General features: G+C 45.4%; 1 pseudogene; it reads left to right on the plus strand.

Moving 5' to 3' along the window:
- Nucleotides 1-3,575: 3,575 nt before the first annotated feature.
- Nucleotides 3,576-13,863, plus strand: LOC118078100 (vomeronasal type-2 receptor 26-like; annotated as a pseudogene).
- Nucleotides 13,864-18,673: the final 4,810 nt, after the last annotated feature.

Genomic DNA, 18,673 nt, shown 5'->3' on the forward strand with positions numbered 1-18,673 from the left:
TACGGCTTTGATTTTTAAATAAATTGTTCCAATCTCTCTTGTTGTGAACTATTGACAGAGCCAGGTATCATGCAGTCTAGTTGGCTGAAGTCAATTCTACAGGGACAGATAGGCAAAGAGCATCCAAGATTGCAGAGAAGGTCGTCTACAAGGATGCTGTGGTCATTCACTTTGCTTTTTCTTTTGCCTCCTGTTTTGTGCAATGTAGGTATGAGGTCCCCTGAGACTGATACGTTACCTGTTCTACATGAGTGGTATCAGTCAGGAGGCCTCATCATTGGTGGGATTGCCTCTCAGTTCTGTTATTCCACCTTGGAAGAAGGCTTCATGAAAAACCCTTCACAGAATTTGTTTGACCATGAGCCACAGTAAGAGTTTCTCTCCCTCTTCATTTTTGGGATTAATCCTTCCAGTATTGTTATGTTTTAGTATTGCATATTCTCCTAAACTGACTGCCAGTAAATAATGACTTTGCTCTATGTGATAATGAGAATACTCTCTATTTTGAAAAGCAATGTGCAGAAGGGGAGGGAGACAAGGAGCAACAAGAGGGTTGTGGAGGGGTTAGTGCTTTACATGTTCTTGGGGCACATGATCTGCAAGTGTCTAATCTTCCTAGAACAAATGTCATGAATCAGACACTGTTTGAGTCTGCTTTGTGAGATATTGACCTCGTGGTTTGAGAATTGTTTTGTGAAATATAAATATTTTTCATTCAGCTATGAGGTCACACCTGGCACTGGCAGATAAGTGAAATAGAGAAAACTAGAGAAATCTAGAAATTTTAACAAAATGTAGTGTGTGTTGGGAGTCTGTTAAACTGATTGTAGCAACAGCAAGCTGATGGGAGATTATTTCCCTTCTCAAGCCACCGGTGATAAAAAAGAGGTATGAGCTTTGCTGTAGGTAGCATGAGGCATAAATAATAAATCTTCTTTAAAAAAGAAAGCTCTTAGAGCATGCTACTTGCACTTATTTGCATGCACAATATGGATGTTTCCTTCATTCTATTACTCATAATTCCATTTTTTGGTTTGAATTAAAATACTTCAATGACATGAATTTGTATTCCAAAACTTTTCTCTTTCCATCTTCCTGCAAGCTTCAAAAATCAGTGAACCCTGTGGCGATTCTGTGGCTTAACATCACAACCATTCAATGAATGAAATATAGAGCAAAAGATTCTGTATGCATTTCTGACCATGGTATAGTGATAGAGAAGTGAAGATAGGTCTGGAGGAGTTAGTTTAGTCTTCTATGAGGTTTAGAATTGAATATATTTGATAGTGGTGATGGAAAGAACCTTAATATTGTGACGAAGAGAAAACATTTAACCCCATTTTTCTATGCCTGTCTTAAGAGGTGATGTCTGGTATATTAAAAGTGAATGGTTGCACCTAAATAAAGTCTGCAATCTTATACAAGAATACTTGGAAGTTATTCCCATTGAACTCATCTGAACTTGCATTTGAGTAGAAATGTATTGAATCACAGTGTGGTAGGTTGGTTCTGATTAGTTCTTTTTTTAAAAATGTTGCTTTTAAAGTAATCACTAGCTTGTCTCATTTTAACTTGTTTATTTAACTGAACACTATGAAGCAAATCATAGTGCAATCCTAAAAATGAATACCAGAAACTGCCTGGTATAAGGATGGTTGTAGTAGTAGTTGTTGTTGTTTAGTCATTTAGTTGTGTCCGACTCTTCGTGACCCCATGGACCAGAGCACGCCAGGCACTCCTGTCTTCCACTGCCTCCTGCAGTTTGGTATATGCCTGTTGTTTTTGTCCATGGAGTTTTCTTGGCAGGTATACTGGAGTGGCTTGCCGGTCTCTGCTCCAGGTGTATCATTTAGTATCCAGGTGTATCACATTTAGTCAAAACTCTCCGCTATGACCTGTCTGTCTTGGGTGGCCCTGCACGGAATAGCTCATACGATCTCTGAATTATTCCAGCCCCTTCGCCACAACAAGGCGAATGATCTATGAAGGGGAAGGATGGTAGTAATTGTAACTAATTCAAAGAAATATTGTTGCTTTCCTTTGCTAGATGACTAGAATAGTCACCTTCATGGCCAGTTTGAGTACAAACAGAAAGAGGTGGAGATTGCTATAGTCTTTTTTGGGGGGGAGGGGCAGATATTAAAGATCAAACAAGGCCTAACTAAAAGATGGCCAAAGTAATCTAGTATTACATATTATTTAGGCTGAAGAGTTTTATATTTATTATTTTAGAATCACCATAACAGATAACAAGGTTATAGTTCAATACGGTATGTATCGGTTTGAGACAGAAATGGCAATTTTTTTGTCTGCTTCCCGCATTGTAGAATTCTCCTCTGAAATTTTAAACTAATCTCATTTGCAGCATGATAACAAAATTCTACCAGCACATCCTTGCCTTGGCATTTGCAGTGAAAGTGATAAATGAGAACCCCAACATCTTGCCCAATGTCACACTGGGATTCCACATCTATGACAGCTATAATAATGCAAGGATGACCTATCGTAACACTCTGAACCTGCTCTTTAAAATGCACAGATTTGCTCCCAACTACAAATGTAACTCGCAGAAAAACCTCATTGCCATCATCAGAGGACTTAGCTCTGATACCTCCTTCCATATGGCTGATACCGTAAGCCTCTACAAGATTCCACAGGTAGGTTTTATGAGTAGGGGCATGAATTTTTGTCCCACAAATCACACTCGTCTCTTCCCATTCTGAAAATGATTTTGAGACTCAGAAAGTGAATATGACTGATGCTTAAGCATCACAAGATGGAATGTCTATCAGAAACAAAGATTACTCCCTATCAGTAGAGATTGCTACACCAGTGCAAGTCTGAGTCAAGCAGGCAGCAGGCAGCACCTTGGACATTTCCATCACCAACCCCCTGTTCCACACATCAACTGCAAGAGATGTTGTCTCTGCAAGGAGCCAGGTTGACCTGAAGACTTAGAAAGCTGACCATAGGCTCTGCCTCCTTGGAGAGCCTGGATGTCCTAATTTATATTGCACTATTGGACATCTGCAGGGTTAGAGAAGTTCTGTATGTTACTCATTATCTGACTCTGATGACTGTAGGAGATGTATCCTCCAGCCAATGTAGCTCTGAATTAGATGGTGGTAGTTCCCCTGCCTTGAAAACAGTCCATTTTAAGCCAGGTCTCCTGTCATCCACCCTATTGCCCCATTGACAGGTCATGAAAACTCATGCCCCACTTCTTTGAAGAGACTCAAAGGTGTAGCTCAAGGTGTCCCACCATGTATGTACCCTGACATCCACAACACATCCAACACAAAAACACCCCCAGCACATTGAACATGCAAACTACAGCTTTTCAATACTTAAGTATCCACAACTCAAATTAAATTTCAACTGGAAGCATCCTTCAACTTAACTGTCTGGAACACTAGCAATTGTTTCAACAAACTTTTGTTGAGTAAACAGCCACATGCTAAAGGTAATTCTATTAACTTATCTTTATCATGTCTGTTCCCCCGACCCCTTAGCTTGCATACGGCTCATTTCCGCAAGAAGAGAGTGATATAGATCACTTCCTTTCCTTTTACCGCATGGTGCCCAATGAAGCTCATCAGTACATGGGGATTATCAGCTTGCTTCAGCATTTTGGATGGACATGGGTTGGACTCTTTGTTACGCATGGTGATGGAGGAGAAAATTTCTTGCAGGCCCTGGAGCCCATGCTTTACCAGCATGGGATCTGCTCAGCCTTCACAAAAAGAATGGAGATAACATATCATCTCGATATGTTGGATGAACTTTATGACATACTCCTAAGTTATTATGTCGGTCTCACAAATGACAAAGCCAATGCATTCATTGTCTATGGAGATTCTCTGACATTGAGCTGGCTGAGATGTGTTATATTTCTACGAGATCCTGAAAATAAGGAAAGCTCAACATTTGGAAAAGTGTCTATCATGACAGCACAAATTGACTTCATACTCTTGAGTTATCAAAGTCTTGGGATCTTGATCTCTTTCAAGGTGCCATTTCCTTCACCGTTCACTCAAATGAGCTTCTCAAGTTCCATGAATTTCTTCAGAGCATAAAACCTTACTGGAATCCAGGCGATGGTTTTCTCAAGGACTTCTGGGAGCAAGCATTTGACTGTGCATTTCCAGATCTGCTCATGCAAGATATTGAAACATGTACAGGGGAGGAGAAGTTAGAGTGTCTTCCTGGCCATCTGTTTGAAATGGACATGACCGGCCACAGCTACAGTATCTACAATGCTGTCTTTGTTGTGGCTCATGCTTTGCATGCAATTTATTCATACAGATCAAAGCACAGAGCAGTGGCAGGAGACAAAAGGTTTGAACTTCAGGATCTGCAGCTGTCACAGTGGCCGGAGTGGACTACTTCAGAGTAACGACGCTACGCAGCTCTGCATTTTATTCTTTTATTGGTGCTGCGTATTTACAGTGCTCAAGTCATTGCTATTTACACGGAGCGATGTTGTCAGTCGGTTTCAGAACCTCCTAATGGCTTTTGGCGCGTCTTTCTCCAACACAAAAGCTTTGGCAGACCCATCCTCTTGCCCCTCCTCTTCCTGCGTAATTCTGGAGTTGGAGGGATGGGTCTTCCCCCCTTGCTTGCCCCTTCCTGTCCCACCTGGGACCCTGGCTCCTCTACCTTGCCTGAGCCTCGGACACGACTTCCTGCTTCCCCACTGGAATCGGAACTCTCCCTGCTTTCCCCTTTGCTCGGGGACGGGCTTGAACTCAGGAGGGGAGGGACTTCGCGATATCCCCTGTCCCTCACATCCACCCCCCTCCCAAGCTCTCCTTCACCCCTCCCCAGGCCCCCCCCATGTGTCGGTGACGACTGGAAGCCTAAGAACTCAGTGCTCTCCGAGCCCGTTGGTGTGAATACCTCCCCCCAGTCCTGCGAGCCCCCCCCTTCCGCCTGGGCGGACGGGAATCCCAAAAAGTCCGTGGCGTCAGAGCTGGTGGGGGTAAAAACGTTCTGCCAATCTGCTCCTTCCTCTGACTGGGTGGATCTCGGTGACACCCATACCTCATCCTCTGGTTCCTCAAACTCCGCTTCCCAGCGCCATGGTGAGCTGCTCTCCCGTGCCTCCTCCTCCTCCCCCTCCCTTTCCATGTGCCAGGGCTTGGGTCTGTGGGGAAAGAGGGCGTGAAATTCTTCCACCAAGAATTCCTCCTGTATCTGAGTGGCTGGGACCCATTCATTCTGGGACGGTGGAGCATCCTCCCATGCCATGAGGTACTCCAGTCCCCCCACCCCCCACCTTGAATCCAGGATGGCCGTGGCCTCATTGAGTTGCTCCCTGCCTTCCCTCTCCCCCCCTCCCTCGGGGGTTTGTTCGCTGTCTCGGAGCCTGCTGCTTTCCCTGTACGGCGACAGCAGCGATCTATGAAACACTGGATGCACCCTCATGTCCTCTGGCAGTGCCAGCCTGTATGCCACCGGGTTTACCTGTTGCGTGACCGTGAAGGGGCCCAGCCTTTTGGGTGCCAGCTTTTTGCACCTCCCTCTGGTGGGAAGGCCCTCCGAGGACAACCACACCTTGTCCCCCACCCTGATGACCTCCCCTTGTCGCCTGTGGCGATCTGCCCCCTTTTTGTACGCTTCCTTGGCCCTCTCCAAGTGTTCTCTGAGCTGCTGGTGCACCGTCTCCAGTTCCTCTGCCCAATCCTCAGCCTGTGGGCCCTCCTCCTCCTCCTCCTCCCTCTCCCTCTCTGGGAAAGATCTGAGGTCGCGCCCGTAATTGGCCTTAAAGGGCGACACCCCTGTGGAGACGTGCACTGCATTGTTGTAGGCAAATTCTGCTAGTGGCAAGCGATCCACCCAGTCCGTTTGCCGCTGGCTGACGTAGCATCTCAGGTACTGCTGCAGAATGGCGTTGACCCTCTCCGCTTGTCCGTTGGTCTGCGGGTGTCTAGCCGTCGACAAGCTGACCTCCACCTGCAGGAGGTTCATGAGCCGCCGCCAGAACCTGGAAACAAATTGGCGGCCACGATCCGAAATAACCCTTAAAGGTAATCCATGCAGTCTGAAAATGTGATCAACAAACAGTTTGGCTGTCTCTTCTGCCGAGACTGCCCTGGCACACGGTATAAAGTGACACATTTTGGACATAAGGTCCACCACCACCAACACTGCAGTCTTACCCCTGGACGAAGGCAGATCTGTGATGAAGTCCATGGACACCACTTCCCACGGCCTGTGTGGTGTGGCTAAGGGCTCCAGCAACCCTGGTGGCGCTGCTCTGACCCCCTTCGCCCGCTGGCAGGTGGTACAGCCCCTTACATAGTCTCGAACATCTTCCCGCACCCCTGGCCACCAGAAGTGTCTCATGACTAGGTGAGCGGTTTTGTCCCTTCCAAAATGCCCCGCTGTAGGGTTGTCGTGCATCTGCTTGAGGACCGTACGTCGAAGCTGGGTGGTGGGTAGGTACAGCGCACCCTTGTAGAAAAGCAGCCCTCTGCGTTCTGCAAAGTCTTTTGCCTGCTCCCTCCCCCCTCTCAGTTCTCTGAAGATGCGGTTGGCAAATTCATCCGCTGCCGTCAGTGCTGTGAGTTCTGCCTCGCTCACCACAGCTGCTCCGCAGGACCATGCCGACGGGGGGAAAATGTGCCTTGGGGCTGGTGGCGCCTCCTCCTCCATGTACTCTGGCTTGCGGGAGAGGGCATCCGCCCTGACATTCTGCTCCCCCGGGATGTAGTGGATGGAGAAGTTGAAGTTCGAGAAGAACTCTGCCCACCGTATCTGCCGCTGGTTGAGCACCCTGGCAGTTCTCCAGAACTCCAGGTTCTTGTGGTCTGTGCACACCTGGATGGGGTGCTTCGCGCCCACCAGGAAGTGTCGCCAGTGCTGGAACGCAGCGTAGATCGCAAGAAGTTCCCTATCAAACACTGTGTAGTTGCGTTCAGGCTGTGTCAGCTTCCTGGAGAAGAAGGCACAGGGTCTCCACTCCCTGTTGGCGTCCAGTTGCAACAAAATTGCGCCCACAGCTTTTTCCGAAGCATCTGTCTCAATGCGTAGGGGCGCGTCCTGCACCACATGGAACAGGTTTTGGTCTGAGGCGAACACTCTCTTGAGGCTTTCGAACGCTGCTTGCGCCTCTGGTGTCCACTTGAACTTCTGCTTGCCTCTCAGGCAGTCCGTGATGGGAGCCGTAACGCGAGAGAAGTTCTTGATGAACTTCCTGTAGAAGTTAGCGAAGCCCAGTAGGCGTTGGGCATCTTTGCGCGTCCTGGGGCTGTGCCAGTCCAGGATGGCCTGCACCTTGTCCTTGTCCATCGCCAGCCCCTTGTCTGACAGCTTGTAGCCCAGGAAGTCCACCTCTTTGGTGTGAAACTTGCACTTCTCCAGCTTCACATACAGGTGGTGCTCCTTCAGGCGTTGCAACACCTCTCTGACATCTTTCACATGCTGCACTGGGTCATTCGAGTAGATAAGGATGTCATCTAGGAAGACCAAGCATTTCCTGAAGAGGAGGGACCCCAGGACGTGGTGCATGAAGGCCTGGAAGCATGCTGAGCCCCCTTGCAAACCGAAGGGCATCACCAGATATTCAAAAGAGCCCAGAGGCGTGAACATCGTGGTTTTCCATTCATCTCCTTCCCGGATCCTGATCAAGTTGTACGCCCCCCTTAGGTCCAGCTTGGTGAAAATCTTGCCCCTGCGTGCCGCTGTCAGGAGATCATCCACTCTGGGCATGGGGAAAGCCACGGGCTCTGTCACCGAATTCAGCCGTCTAAAGTCCACCACAAGACGGCGCTGTTGCGTGTCTTTCTTGTCCACCCAGAAGACCGGGCTGCCCCCTGCTGCCTTGCTTTCCCTTATGAACCCCCGCTTGAGGTTCTTGTCGATGAAAGCGCGCAGATCCTCCAGCTCCTGGTCTGACATGGCGTACAGCTTGGCTGGGGGTATCGTCGCCCCTGGCACCAGGTTGATCTGGCAGTCAAAAGGCCTGTGCGGGGGTAGGTGGTCGGACTCCGCTTCGCTGAAGACCTCCTGCAGGTCCCAGTACTGCTTGGGTATTGCCTCACCCCCTTTGATATGCATGGTGGCCACCGTGGCTATCGGAGGCCCCTCCCCTGGTTGGTGCTGCATGCAATGTTCCAGACAAAAGTCTGACCCAAACGTGATGCACCTCTGGTGCCAACTGATGGAGGGGTCGTGGCGCGCCAGCCAGCTCATGCCCAAGACGATGGGGGGGTCTGAGATGGTGGTGACGTTGAACGCCAGTGTCTCTGAGTGCCTTCCCACCGTCATTCTCATGGGGGGGGTTTGATGTGTGATGGCCCCTCCCAGCAGCTCCCTGCCGTCAATGGTTGCTACGTGCAGAGGAAAATCCAACTGCAAAAGCTGGATTTGGTGCTCTTCTGCAAAGCTTCTCGAGAAGAAGTTGGCGGACGCCCCACTGTCGATTAAGGCGAGGACCGTCAGGGGATAGCCATTTGGGAGCGTTAGCGTCACTTCTAGAACCACTCCTGCTCTGGGAGGGGTGGGCTGGCTCTGCACCTCTCTGTGCGGGTGGGCGGGCTGGGGCTGTTGTCTGCTGACTGTGCCTGGCTGCTGCCCCTTGTCTCCTGCAGCCAGGCTTTCCCGTTTCCCTGCTGTGGTGCTGCGTCAGTGGGGGAGGGCACCACCGTTCCCGCCTTTCCTTGCCACTCCCTGCGATGTGGGCAGTCTCTGACGAGATGCTGGGGTGAGTTGCAGAGAAAGCAATTCCCGCCCCTTCCCTCCTTGCGTCTTGGCGCCGCTGGGGTTTGAAAAGCCCGCGCGCGCGCGCTATCAATCTGCATGGGCTCCTGGTCCTGGCTGGCTCCAGGCGTGGCCTGAAAGGGTTGTTGAGGGAGTGGCTTCTCCTGCGACCGTGGGAACCAAGCCCGCTTTGCGCGCGTCGCTTGCTTGTCGTTCCACCGGGATTCCTGCCTCACCCCCACCGCCAGAGCTGCTTTGCTCAGCTGATCCATAGTACTGGGCTTTGGACCTCTCGAGAGTTCATCCTTCACCTCCTCGCTCAAACCCAAGTAAAACGCAGCTTGCATGGGAGGCGAATCCAAAACCCACCCCAGTCTGTGCACCAGCATGGTGAATTTCGCCCAATATGCGCGAACTGTCATATTTCCTTGGCGTAAATTATGCAGTTCCTCCTTAGTCTGGTCCAAATGACTATCGGACGAATACATCGTCCTCAAACCTTCTAGAAATTGTTGGACATTTTTCATGCAAGGATTCTTGGTTGCGATTAATGGTCTTAGCCACTCCCTGGCTGCTCCGGTGAGATGTTCCACAATAAACGCTACTCTGTGCTCATCATCGGGGAACTCATTCTGGTGCAGCTCAAGAGCATACACGATCTCAGTCTCAAAGCCCTGAAACTCCTTCGGGTCTCCATTGAACTTGCTTACAAGGGTCCCTGCTCTCCTTCCTGGCAGCACTTGGACTTGGGGAGCCCCTCCCGCCTTGTTTTTCTCTGCATCCAGCTTGTTTTGGAGGTCTACCGCCACCGCCCTTAAATGCTGCTCTTTTTCCTGGAGCTCTCTCACCTGTTCCGCAAGTTGTAGCCGGTCGTCCTGGACCTTCTTAGTCTCCTCTTTAGCTGCCTTCAATTCTCCCTGCGCCTGCAGCGACAGCTGTTGCAGTTCTAGCTGGGCTTGCTCAGCGATCTGCCGCCACTTCTCCGCCTCGGACACGCTCATCCCGGCAACTCCGAAGTAGCCCAAAAATGATTAGGAGGTTGCTGTCACAGTGGCCGGAGTGGACTACTTCAGAGTAACGACGCTACGCAGCTCTGCATTTTATTCTTTTATTGGTGCTGCGTATTTACAGTGCTCAAGTCATTGCTATTTACACGGAGCGATGTTGTCAGTCGGTTTCAGAACCTCCTAATGGCTTTTGGCGCGTCTTTCTCCAACACAAAAGCTTTGGCAGACCCATCCTCTTGCCCCTCCTCTTCCTGCGTAATTCTGGAGTTGGAGGGATGGGTCTTCCCCCCTTGCTTGCCCCTTCCTGTCCCACCTGGGACCCTGGCTCCTCTACCTTGCCTGAGCCTCGGACACGACTTCCTGCTTCCCCACTGGAATCGGAACTCTCCCTGCTTTCCCCTTTGCTCGGGGACGGGCTTGAACTCAGGAGGGGAGGGACTTCGCGATATCCCCTGTCCCTCACAGCAGCCTTGGCAGGTAACATGTTGGAAACAATATATTATTTCAGTGAGTCAATTACTCAAAGGCCAGACATCAAGAGATAAGATTTTGTGAGTGCCCCCATTTCCTGTATATTTAGCATGTACAGAATCTTAGCCACATATTGCTGTGTCATAACTATTTATCAGCTCTATGAAAATAGCTCATTGTTTAGTCTTGGTCTGGCTTTTTATATATGTTCCTTCTTTTCCCTTTTTGTCTTTGAATCAGCTCCACTATTTTCTGCAAGGTATTTTATTTAACAACTCAGCAGGAGAAACAATGTCCTTTAATGAAAAAAGGGAAATGAGAGGTGGATTTGACATCACGAACATGATCACATTTCCAAACAAGTCTTTCCTTCAAATGAAAGTTGGAAGAATTGATCCTGATGCTCTTGAAGGAGAAGCATTCATTTTTCATGAAGATATGATTGTGTGGCATAGAGGTTTTAATCAGGTCTGAATCCTAGGAATCATTCTGTTCTTCACTGTTCTTATGACGTTTTCTTTTGGTGTCAGAAAATTCCATTTCATTTAAAACTGTTGTTTCTATTTGATAGGGCCTAGGAAAAATGTAGCTGCCTAGCACATTCAAAATTGATGCTGCTTTGAAAAGCTAGGGGGGGGGGGGTAGCCTACATTTTTGCAGAAGAAAATTTTTGATTTATTCTTACTGTACCTTCCATATACATAAAGCAAAGCTTCTGGGGCACATCAATGTAATTACTACATATGCACCCATCTGGTAACCTCTTTTCTTATTGCATGTAGACAATAGCTGAGTATCGATTGGAACCCAAAAAATGGAGCAAGTTAAATGCTATAAATACTTGGGTGTCACCTTCCACTATAACTTAAAATGGGTGACACATCGCAACAGAACAATTAATTTAGCAAGATGCGTTTTTCATTTTCTTGGTGGGAATCAATTTGTACCTGCAGCAATTGGTGCCTATAAGGCAAAATCCGCCTCCCAGCTTCTATACGGGATCCCCCTATGGGTATCCAGCTTTAACAACAAAGTAGAAGGAGTCCAATCATCCTTCTTTCGGCAAATCCTTTGAGTACCAAAATGTGTGCCATACTTGGCTATCTGTGCAGAATTGGGCCAACACGTCCTTGAGACAAGAGGTTGGATCATTACTTTTAAATATTGGCTAAAAAATTATTTTAATACAGAACCAGATAGCCTGATATCCTATCTTCTAAAAGATAGCTACAGCTTTATATGGTTCTCTAATATCTCCAACAAACTCAGGCAACTAGGCTTCTCAGTGGACTCCCTCTTGACATATGAGGACTCATATATCTTTACTCTTATTAAGCAGAGACTGCTTGATATTGAATTCCAGAAACTTCATCCTGCCCAACCTCTAGTATGCTCGCCTGCCTTCTTGGGGCTGCCGCTGCACCAAGGATTGATGCCTAATTATTTATATGACCTGGTATCCCCTTTTTTATCGCAGAGTATTTATGTTGGTTTGCCTAAATGCTTTTCCGTCCTCCGTGTTATCCGGAAGACTCAAAGGCATCCCCTACTGGAATAGATTATGCCCTTGTGGCCAGAAAGAGGTAGACTCTATGGCTCACATGATTCTGGACTGTCCCCTTCCTATTTTTTTTGCCCCCCCCATCCTTTATGAGACCTGGAACCCTCCCCAACAAGGAAACAGTGGTCCAGCTCTTGTTGAGGGATGAATTCACCGAAATTACCAGAATTACGGCCCATTACTTGTCTATAATTTATGTAATTAAAATCAATACATCTAGCCTTCAACAATGATAGCTGAGGATCCCTTGTTTGCCCTTTCCTCCTCCTGCTCTCCATTATTTCTGTATGATGTAGAGTCACTATTTATACTAATGACCTATATGTTTTGTATGTTTTGTCTTTGTTTTATATTATATATATATATATATATATGCCAATAAAGGTGTTGAATTGAATTGAATAGCTGAGTAATAGAACACATATTGCTTGCAAAAGGTCCCAGGTTCAATCCCTTGCACCTCCAGGCAGGGCTAAAGGAATTCCTGCTGAGACATTTTTCAATTATTCTGCAGCATTTTGCAGAACCAACTGCATTTTGGTGAGCCTCAAATTGTGTGGCTGATCTGCCAAACTCGGGGCCCTACCAGGCACCCCATTACACAAATGCAAAACTTTGGCACAGGTTTGGAAAGAATTGGATTTGGGTTGATCAGTATAGCAACAAGTTGAGGAAGTCAGACACTATTTTGGGGTACCTCAAAATTGGGGGGGGGGTTGATGCAAAATGATTGCAAAGCTTGTCATATGTTTGGAGGGGGCCCCAAATAATGGAATTCATAGTACAGCTCTTTTATATTAAACCTTTTTTTGCTGAGTGCTGAACCTCATCAATAGAAATCAAATAAACAATTAGTTTTTTCTGATCTCCTAAAAGACTTTTCTGCTATGGATAGGTGATTCCACTTTCTCTCTGTAATGACCACTGTCACCCTGGGAATCAGAAGGAAAAGATAGAAGGGGAAAAGTTTTGTTGCTATGGCTGTGTTCCATGTTCAGAAGGGGAAATTTCAAACCAGGATGGTAAGTTATGCAGCACTCATATATTTCTTCCTACAAGGACAATGGCAAGGTTAGACATTTGAGGGGGGTATTTTAGAGCAAAAAACATTTATATCTAAATACTAAAACACAAGGATCCAATAGGCGTAATTTCATGTCAGTGAAGAAGACAAAATATTGTTCAAACAGTATCGAAATTTGATGTTTTTATTTTTCAGATATGAATGACTGCTTCAGATGCCCCAAAACTCAGTACCCAAACAAGGACAAAACTATCTGCATTGAGAAAACGATGACCTTCCTTTCTTATGAAGAACCTTTAGGGATCAGTTTAACATCAGTTTCCCTTTCTTTCTTCCTCATCACAGCTTTGGTGCTAGGAACATTCATTAAGTACAAAGACACTCCCATAGTCAAAGCCAACAACCGGGACCTCACCTACTCTCTCCTTGTCTCTCTCCTGCTCTGCTTCCTCTCTTCATTGTTATTTCTGGGTGAACCTAGCAAAGTCTCCTGCCTCCTCCGGCAACCAACATTTGGCATCATCTTCTCAATGGCCGTTTCTTGTGTGCTGGCCAAAACTGTCACTGTAGTTCTTGCTTTCCTGGCCACCAAGCCCGGGTCAAGCATGAGGAAGTGGGTAGGGAAAAGACTGGCCTACTCAGTCGTAATTTCCTGTTCTCTTATTCAATCAGCTACTTGTGCTGTGTGGTTGATGACATCTCCCCCATACCCTGATCTGGACATGCACTCGTCAACAGAAGAAATCATTGTGCAATGTAATGAAGGCTCAGTCACCATGTTTTATAGTGTCTTGGGCTATATGGGCCTGCTGGCCATTGTCAGCTTCATTGCCCCATTCGCGGCCCGCAAGTTACCTGACAGCTTTAATGAAGCCAAGTTCATCACATTCAGCATGTTGCTCTTTTGCAGTGTTTGGCTGTCTTTTATTCCAGCCTACCTGAGCACAAGTGGAAAAGGCATGGTGGCTGTGGAGATCTTCTCCGTCTTGGCCTCTGGGGGTGGGTTACTGTGTTGCATCTTTGCCCCTAAATGCTACATCATTATTCTGAGGCCTGAACTGAACAACAGGGAGCAACTTATACAAAGAAATAATTAAATAATTTCTTTTGGCCTTACCTCATTCTGGTAAATTTTAAATACCTGAAAGGTAAGGGTTGAAAACAAAATTTTCTTTTTCAGTCTATTATTACTATTATGTGTTTAAAGCCATCTGTCTTGGGGCATCCTTTCTATTGCTGCTCCATTCCGCTTCTCTTTTTTGGATAACCAGCGTCATATTACCAACATGCTTAAGTCTAATTAATGCATTAATTAAGTCTAATTAATGAATCAGTGCATTAATACCATAGAATAAACTGTTCTGCTAGGCTTAACTCACCTTGGAACAAACTAGGTAATCAAAATTGTGTTCCACTTCAGTCTCCCTCAGAAACTCCATGTGTGAATAGGTTTGTGATGGTTTCTATGTGGCTCTGACTAGCCACTCTTGAGTTTATATATCGATCATTTAGGAACTTTCACCATTTTGTCACCAGGTTTTACTCCTTGTATTCTGAAGCACATGAACCTGACATTTGAAGAGTTTTTAATTCAACTGTTTTTATCTTACCAAACTTGTGGTCTTTTTCCTACACTGGGGGAAGTGGGAAAATTTTGAACTCACTTTAGAGGGCACATTTTAAGGTTAGACTGCCTATATTTCCATGCTATACTGCATAATTTGTGATTTTAAAGTCTCTGCTAGTGTTCTCTCACCAAATAGAACTTGCCCCACACCTGGATCTTGGCAGGCACCAGAAATTATGCAGTGTTCCATGGAATATGAAGAAAGTTCACAACAGTAGTATATAGGAGTCAGTGACAAAGATATTAGGGGGAAAAATAGACTAAAGGATGAAACAGAGCTGTAGGATACTTTGGCAGGTAGAAGTACACAGCAAGGTTATGGAAAGCGGACACCTGGAACAAAATAACATTCTTGGCAATGCATTCCTTTTTATTACTGATATCCTCCGCCACAGTGATAAATTCATCCTCCCCCATAACCCCAGATTTTTCTTTTGTTCTTTCCAAGTGGCAATATCTTTGAAAATATTTAGATTTTTTTGCTGTCAGCCACACCCCAAAATATTTCACCCTTTTTTCTATTGATAGTTCTGTTTTTATTGTAATTCCATTTTTGTGTTCTGCCATATTTTTTACCAACATTTTGGTTTTATTTTTATTTAACTTAAATCCCGCTACCCAGCCCAACTCCAAAATTCTGTCTGAAACCCTTGGTATGCTTACTAACAGGTCTTCTACTGTTAACACCAAATTGTACACCAAGGCTATCAGTTTATATGCTTTGTTTCCAACCATAATACCTTTTATTTCATCATCTGATCTTACACATGTCACAAAGTATTTCTAAGACTAATATGAACAGTAATGGAGACAGGGGACATCCCTGTCGTGTACCTTTTACAATTTTACATTTTTCTGTTATCACATTGTTCACTATCAGCATAGCCGGTTGTTCTGAGTACATTGCATCTATTTCACTCCAAAATGATTCTCTAAAATTCATCATTTCCATCCTTTACCCCCTAAACATTCAGGACACCTTATCAAAGACCTTCTCTGCATCTATAAACATTAGTTCTGCTTGCTTATCATTCCTAGCCTCCAAATATTCTATTATATCAATTATTTTACTTACATTATCTTTCATTCGGCAGCCAGGTAGAAAGCTCTCCTGATCTTGAAGGATCAGATATTCTTTTAAGCCATTTTCATATGATTTGCCTTTCCAAACACATTTAATGCTTCTGGCCACCTCACTTGCTGGTCATTCATCTGGCTGAGAATTACCTGTGTACTCAGAAGGCTGTTGACTTAGACTTGGCCATTTAAAAAGGCATAGTTTGGTTTTCTGACAGCCACCTGGAAATGTGAATCACCTGGTCATCTAGGATGCAGCAACACTATTGGTGGGTATCTTGGGCCCCACAAAAAGCACCAAGGCAGTGGCACAGGTTGTATTTGCAAATGAAGGCCTGGAAATCTGTCACCGCCTTTTACATGTGAGCTTGTGAACTTGTTTCAGTTGGATCAAAATCACCCGTCAGGAAGCAGCAATGGCCTTTGGTTGGAAGATATTTGCTCAGGCCTTCTGGATTGGCTGTGGGAACAGGTTGGTGTGGCAGAAGTTGGACAAGAGTTGGTCCTCCCTCATGGCAGAAATGACATTGGGAAGGATGAGCATAATATGGGATGGCTATAAATGGCCTGAGGGTCTGGTAGTGGCCCAAAGGGCCATAATGAATGTGATAATGTGAACCCCTATTAATCCGAGAATATGCTTCTAATAGAGAAGTTATGGTAACCTGTTGCTTTATGAAACTGATGATTTGGCAAGATGCCGTCCATCACTGGGACAGAAGGACAGCTAATACATCAATCACAAAGATACAGCTCGTAAGTTGATACATGGTACAAATGGCTACACGTAACACAGGTTCCCAACATGCATACTAACAAAATGTAAAATAACATGGTGAGAATTGAAGTTTAGTTAACAATGTTCATTGCGCAATGCTCATTAAACATGAAATTTGGTAATGATGTACATGATTGGTTAAAACTGAAATCCTTTGTTTGAAATGTTATAAATACCCCCTGCCCGTACCTTTGAGTAGGTTTGCAGTTTTGCGAAAATATGAGACTGCAACCTATTGCTTTGCAATAAACAACAATGGACTCCTAAATCCTCTTGTCTCTGAGTTTTATTGGCGTAACTGATATGATAAGCCATTTTGGGCTTAAAACAATGGGAGGATTCAACATGGCACCCACAAGCTTGGTGCTGGGGTATCTTCCTGGTAGCAATCTGCATCTTGGTCACTCATTGAGACCTTGCTTGCTGGGCTTGCACCACAACATGGTTCAACAGTGGCCAACTCCGATGGAATAGATTTGGGGTGGTCTAAACCCAGTGGATTCACTCCATCAAAATGGGGCTGGTGTGGGCAGTATTTTGCAGGTGAATATTTGATGAGTGCTCTTAGATACCTTTAAAAAGAAATGTCAGACGCAATTATTTTCTTTTGGGTTCTGGGGCCTATACGTTGAGTACAGATCACCTTTGGAACTCACATGTAGCACTTTCTTAGAGTTGTGGGCCCCCAGGAAGCAGTGGGTCAACAAGGCCTCTGATCCCCGCTTAGGTGTGGGACTGATGGAAGTAGGAGAAGTTAAATACAACCCCTTCGATGTAGCAGTGTGTGCTTTGCCAGAATGGTTAACAGCTGAGTTCAAGCAAAATCGCACTGAATAGTTTCACCCTTACTTCAATTGTGTCACACCTCTTTATTTCATGGTTATTGTCACAATATTATAATTTGCCTCATCTTGATGTTTTGATTTTGCCACACATTTGTTAACGTGTAGAAATAATAGCTGCCCTGTCATGTGGCAAAACTAATGTTCGAAAGTCACTTTTCATTCAAGATTTGCTGCTTCCAGTCACAAACCAAAACAAGGCTCACTTTGACTTTCCTGCTGATGTTTTCACTTACCATGGAACACTTCAAGCTAATTGCCACTTTTTGTGCCACAAAGGGGCAGAGGCAGGATGTAGACAGATTTGAGAATAAACACAGAACAAAATAAGAAAAATCCTTCCAGTAGCACCTTAGAGACCAACTAAGTTTGTAATCGCTATGAGCTTTTGTGTGCATGCACACTTCTTCAGATACCTTCCGATATTCTTCCAATATTAATTTCTTTTAAATTTGTTTTGACTACGTCAGACCAACACGGCTACCTACCTGTAAACAGAACACAACATGATGCAAAAAAGCAAAACCAAAGAAAACAACTCTCATTGAAACTAAAAATTTTAAAAGTTATTAAGTCACCGTACAATTATCCAAATCACAATAATTTATTCACCTGGTCAGAACACCACAGGCATAAGAAAACTGTCAAAACACAGCCAGGAAAGGGGTTATAATAATGAACCTCTGTACCATGAGGAGATAGGAATAGTATCAAGAGGCAACCAGGGCTCCCAATTTTCTTTCTCCCATTTTGTATTTTCATCATATTATTGGCCTGCCTTGAAATCTGAGTGTTGTGTATTGGAATTCTCACCCAGCACCCAAAGCATGTGTTTATACTGCTTTGATTTTTAAATAAGGTGTGCCAATCTCTCTTGTTGTGCTCTAGTGACAGAGCCAGGTATCATGCAATCTAGTTTGCTGAAGTCATTCTGCAGGTTCTGATAGGCAAAGAGCATCCAAGTTTGCAGAGAGGCTTGTCTACAAGGATGCTGTGGTCATTCACTTTGCTTTTTCTGCTGCCTCCTGTTGTGTGCAAAGCAGCTATGGGGTGCCCTGAGACTGATACATTTCCTGTTCCCCATGAGTGGTACCAGTCAGGTGGCCTCGTCATTGGTGGGGTTGCCTCTCAGTTCTATTATTCCATTATTGAAGATTTATTCAAGAAAAACCCTTCACAGAATCTGTTAGATGATAATCCACAGTAAGAGACTCTCCCTCCTCCTTCATTTTTGGGATTAATCCTTCCAGTATTTTTTATTTTTTTTAGTATTATGTATTCTCCTAAAATGACTGGCAATAAATAGTGACTTTGCTCTCTGTGATAATAATAATACTTTCTATTTTGAAAAACAATGTGGAGAAAGGGAGGGAGACTCTGTATGCTTGGTTTTAATTCCACCAACAGGGACCAGCAAGAGGGGGATGGAGGGGTTACTGCTGTGTATGTTCTTGGGGCACCTAATCTGCAAGTGTCTAATCTTCCTAGAACAGATGTCATGAATCAGACACTATTTGAGTCTGCTTTGTGAGATATTGACCTCATGGTTTGAGAATTGCTTTGTGAGATATAAACCTGGTTCA

Source organism: Zootoca vivipara, chromosome 13, assembly GCF_963506605.1.
Source record: "Zootoca vivipara chromosome 13, rZooViv1.1, whole genome shotgun sequence".
NCBI classification, from domain to species: Eukaryota; Metazoa; Chordata; class Lepidosauria; order Squamata; family Lacertidae; genus Zootoca; species Zootoca vivipara.